Raw genomic sequence first — 6,000 nt, 5'->3', positions numbered from 1 at the left:
CTGCTTATTCCACTGAGGTGGGCTTTCTTTTGTCACGTTATTTTTCATGTCAAATTCATATTAATAAGTTATTAAGCCTTGTCACAACCTAAACTTCTCTTCCCTGAACAACCTTGGGCTTCATTAACATTTTGAACCCTGGGTATGTTTTCTTCGCGCTTCATTGACTCTCTCCTTTGGTGCCGGCTCAAACTTTTCGTCCCTTTTGAGTTTCAGTGAGAAAACTATCCACAGAGAATAGATCTGAAGTTTGCGGTGAGCTTTGTTTTTCCCAACAGGTGCAATAAAAATAGTTCTGCTCGGATGATTATTTATGCAGCGTAATAACCTACACTGCAAGAATAAAGCAAGAAGTTGTCACACGTTATTGACACATCAGTTACACAGTCTGCACATGGTGTTGAAATATGGTGAAATATGTTATCTTTCTTTCTACCAAGTGAGTAGGAAAAAAGTGTGTTAAATTCACTTGCTGACATGGTGATAATGATCATGTTTCAAATCAAACCCTAAATCAATGAATCAACAACATAATTTCTTTATTCTTACCACTAATTGCATTATGATGGTGTTAATAGTAGGAGAGTTCAAACAAAGACTACAAAAATGAAAACTGATTGGAAACAGCCAGCCCGTGCCGATCACTCAACCAGTGATGCTTGTATGGTTCAGCTCAATTTCGGCTCCCAAATGAAGAAGGTGGCCGTGCCATTTCCGCCAACAAATTTAGATCCCCTGGTAATGTGAAACTTATCTCAGCTCAAATATTTGCCCATAGATGCTGTCAAGGAGAGTAAAGAGCCAGGAGATGATGAGAGACAGCTCTCTGCAGGCCTCTCTGTTTGCTCAATACTCATGGGAAGTCCTGATACACACAAGTCAATAATGGAGGAAGCACCAAAGCAGATGTCTGCTCTGTGAACGAGGCTGGCTTGGCCAAGTGTCTTTTCAAGAAGAAGTATTAAAAGAAATTCAACTAGTCTTAAAGCACAGTGGCACCAACATTTTCTAATGTGGTTTTGTTTGAGACAGCTGTGTCTGAGCTTCTACTCTGTGTAAAATGTTGCCAGGCATGATTTTCACTGATATCCAAGATGAGAAACAGTATGGGTGTATGTGGGTCATGCACAATAAGCACAAGAAGGGGATCAATTCCTTTGAAAGGGTTTGAGTAACTCCATGTAACTATGATGATGATTATTGTATAAACTGGTTTTCTATTTCCACGCAGTCAAACACCACAAATCACCACTGAGCTTCAGTGTGCTGCTGCTGGTCAGATAAGAAGAAAGCACACCTGAGCTTTACCTCCTTTTATGAGCTGTCAATCAATCAGGCTCACCTCCATGCTGCACATGTAGGTTAACCCTTCCTGTGCCTCTCTTCACAACAAACTGATACATTGCAAAGATGGGTGATAATTGACACAGCCTGAGTCTGTTATATTTTTGTGACAAAAGTAAATCAATATTTGATATTCAAGGCATTGCTGTACATGAGCATAGCATAGCTTAAATAATTCTACTGAGCAATTCCCATAATTATGTTGAGCAAAATTAAGAAGATACTATACTTTTTTAATAAGAAATGATTGAATATAATTAGTCATTTTCGACCCACTTATGGAAGAATGTACCAATGGCGTATGCATATAAGGGTTAAAAATGACAACAATACAAACATTGCCCTTGTTTTGTTCATGTTGACGTCGACAGCTCCTTTTAAATGTAATGTTTTGACACCCCAAACAAAATTCCATTTACCTCCATTGTATTCAGGTGGAGGATATAGAGATGTAATGTAGAGAGGGGTGAGAACATGGTTTTTGGTAATTTGGGTGAACCACTAACTAAATAAAACTAAATACCTTAAAATTTATATTATAGCAAACCCAGTGTTACATACAAAGACAGTAATTTTCATTCTGAAGCAGTCCTTCTAAATAAATATGTATATTATGTGGTATGAATAATGGCAGTCACAAAAGGTGTTGCAGACTGTGTATTCATTCAGCAATGTGCTATTGTAAAGAAGAACACTGAATGAGGATGGGATTAATGCTCTCAAGTATTTGCTCAGGAGACACAACAACTCTAAAATGAGCTACAAACCATTTGATGAATCATTCATGGACTCAGACCAATGCATTTAGTGGTAGAGCACTCAGACCTTTAAGACTCCCATGAGGGTGACTTCATTTGTTTAGTTTGCTTTTGCTGAAAAGCTGTGATATTCTACAGTAAGAGCTATTTAGGGAGTGGAATGGCTAACAGCTGCCCAGAGGTTAGGTTCAGGGATATCACTGTATTAGTTCAGGGTGTTCCTCCATCATCTTTAAAATGAGACAGGACAAGAAGATGTGTATGGGAGTATCCACCTTAAAAGAGAGGAGGAAAGGGGAGATATTGATTTATGGCCTCCTGCAGCTTTCCTCCCTCATTCATCATGCTGTCCCTGTGCACACCGCCATCACTCCCCGGTAGGGAGCTTCTCTTCCTCTCTGTGCAGCCGGCCACTCATCCTCATGTCTGGGTAACAAGCTGTGTGCTCCGCTCAGACCTCCGGCAACCCCCTCCAACCCCCTTCCTCCCCACTTTACCGTCACACTCCTACACCCAGAGACGCACCATGACAGGATTGCTCATAACATGCGAGGCTCCGAAATATGGCAGAGCCAGATATGTGCGGACGAATACCTCCTGTCATAGCCCATCAAACACCTTTTTAATTCCCAATTCATTAACAGAATGCTCTGTCTGTCAGCTAATTTGTTTTACTTAATGTTTGCCTTTGGGTGGCATAATTAATTGATTGGTTTCAAAAAGAATCTTGTCATTCCACCTGAAAATGTAGCTCCCTGAAGATTACACATATGAGTGATATTTGCACATGTGACTTTTCAGAGAGCAGGTCTGACTTTCCTGCACAGATCTTGGTACAAGAAGTAACAAGCCCTTGAAACAAGTGTCAGCTCCTTCATTATTCAACAAAACAAAGTGACAATTGCACCTGTGTGATACTGGCTCATCTCATCATGCTGAAGTAGTCTGATGCTAATTAGCACAATTTCTCGCTGTGGGAGGTCTAAATAATTTAATTGCTCAACTTTATCGCTACATTCCAAGTGCTATTTCTCTAAAAGGATTTATTATTCCCTCAAATTTTAATGACCTCCTTCAGAAAGTCATACACTTTTATTGCATTTTTACTGCTGCATTCATTTAAAAAAACATTTTGTACTTTATTAATGCATTCAAACACTGAGGTCTACAGAATGAGCCGTTAATGAATATTCAAATCAGGCTTTGCCCTTTAATAAGAAAAAAGAGGCACAGCCTTTAGTGATATGCTGTCAAGCAGGAAAAAAAGAAAGAAATTTCTTAAGGAATGTAACAACACTGGGCTACATGCTCTTTTTTGACTTCTATTCACTGTCAAGCTTCTGTTTTGCATCTAGAAAAGACAACATGATGACATGAAGCAAAGGCCTGCAAAATTATTGTTTTTTTTCTCTCGGGTCACTGAGGAAAACGCGAGTGTCATGTCAGTTTGACGTTGCCGTTTGAATAAGATCTCCCTCTTACTTCGCGGCAATGCCAGTGGCTGGGGTCATCCGCCCTTCACCCTTACAAAGGTTTCATGAAGCTCCACCGCCTCTCTCACCTAACATTACCATTGCCTCTCATCTTCCATGAATATTATCCTACAGCATAGCAACAGCACATTCTCATTCCATTCCCTTTCCCTTCCTTCAAGGCCCTCACAAAGTCAACCCCAATTTATTCGCGAGGGATGGACTCATCATCGCTCTGGCCTGCCTCTCTGCAAGCCGCGCTCTGCATAGGGATAACAGAGCCCTGCTGCTCATTCGCATGCAGCTGTTAGTACTGTATTTCATACATCTTGACTCTGAGTCACAATGATCTCTGGTCAGTCAGAGTAAATTAAAAACAGCAGCTGCATTCAGATGAACGAGCAATTAATAATTTAAATGATACCAAAGTGTTTAAGTGTACCAAAACGCCTGCCCTTCAGTGGATTCTCACAACCCGTCATGTATCATTCTGTTTGTCTCCTAATTGTGTAAATGTTGCCTCTATCTTGCAGATGTTTTGGCTGATTTTTTAAATTATATTTTCTATTTTCTGAGAGCACCGCAAATAAAATCCCACTCACGTTGAGACAGGGTTCTATATCTGCATGGCTACATAGTAGCCATGCAGATATAGCAGTAAGCAGTAAGTGAGAAAATGTGTTTCATTTTGTTTTTGTAATTTGTGTGAACTGACCCTTTAAATAGCTTGTTTTGTAGGAAAAAGCCTCTGAATCAATCAATCTTCTGCCTACTTTCAATTTGCAATTTGCTACAGCGGACTTGCCATACAGAATATAACAACGTGTTTGTGAATAAAGTCAGGCCGTGAATGTCGAACAACAGTTGCACCACAGAAAATACCATGGCTTTACTCCTGTTGACTATGCTGAGAGACAACAGAGGAATGTCAAGCAACCAGTGGGCTGAGACCCTTGTCATCCTTTATTTACTTTTACAACAAGGTGGAGTTGTTTTAGTCAGCTATATGAATACATAAGCCATATGGGGTGTCGAAAAAATGCAATTTCTCTCCAGGATCAAACCCCATGGTTAGCATAAAGATTTTTATTTATTTTTTTTTGCTATCATCTCATGTTCATATCTTTCAATGCCCATTAATCTCTATACTGTCTCAACAACATCAGAGAACAGAAATAAACATGTCAAACAAATTTTTCTCAAGGGGTAACAATTTACTTTGTATTTGAAGACCGAATTCTTCCATTGTGTGCCTGCATGGCTCACTGTAAGCATTGTCAGTTTTTGATGTTTCAGTCTGAATAGTATCAACCCGGGCCAGCAGCTGCTGCTTTTGGATGTTCTGTGCTGGCTGACTGATTCAGTGCAGGAAAAAACACCCAGATCTTCCCCCGGATTTTACTTACCCACATCACGCCCACCTCCAGATTTGGTGAGTTTTATGTCCTTCAAGAGCAATTCTAGTCTGACTAATGAAGCCAGGCTGATTCTGAGGCACCGGGGCTGCACAAATTGAGCACAGCATCCTTTTTTATCCCATCTCCTTCCAGGAACAATGCTCTTGTTAGAATTTACTTTGAGATTTTCTTTGTGCATTAATGTGTGACTGGATGTTCCTCTTTGACAGGTTCCTAATGCCAAAATGAATATGTTATATGTATGCATTCCTAAAATGGAAATCTTCATTACAGAAGGATAAAATACCAGCTCTTGCTTTGGCTCTGATACATGATCCAGTGGTTTTGAGCATGTAAAATCCAAGTAGCATTTTGCAGCTAAATGGATCTTGTTGTGAGCGGATCCATTTCAAAGGTGTGGTTCATCCTTTCCACGTAGCGGTTGTCTCTGGGTGATGGAGAGCATGTGTCTGTGGCCACGCGTGCTGTTGAGTGCTCCAGATCACCCGCTGCAGGCGTGACCTTCCCTCTCTTGCTGCTTAACCTAATCAATTATGGTTCAGAACAGAAGCCAAGACAGAGGGGAGACAGAAAGCCCACGACCTTGTCAGAGCCCTGAGGAGACTGTGAATAATTCCCTTTGAGCCCCATAAAGAAGGTTTCCATGGCAGGAGGAGAAGAGTAAAGGTAGCTTGTTGAGCAGAAGAGAAGGAAGCTGAACAATAGCATGTAAGGTACGATCAGGAGCCGCTCGATATTCTGAGAAAACCGCTGAATCAAACCAGCTATTTGAGACTTGTAAGGTCAGGCAGTTGCAAACATTTAAACTACCAGAAGGGTTCTGCTTTGACTGCAACAGAGCTAAACCTACTTCACAAAGGTGAAAAGGGAAAAAAGCCTAAAAGACGTGTTTCTGCAACCTGTGTCACAGGTCGAGATGTGTTTAAAGATACACATATAGGCTGCTGTGAAATTAAATGGAAACCAAAAAAAATGTTGCGAAATAAAATAATATAGTGTTAATTGATT

Source organism: Dicentrarchus labrax, unplaced genomic scaffold, assembly GCF_905237075.1.
Source record: "Dicentrarchus labrax unplaced genomic scaffold, dlabrax2021, whole genome shotgun sequence".
Classification (NCBI taxonomy): domain Eukaryota; kingdom Metazoa; phylum Chordata; class Actinopteri; family Moronidae; genus Dicentrarchus; species Dicentrarchus labrax.
This window is presented reverse-complemented; position numbering follows the sequence as displayed.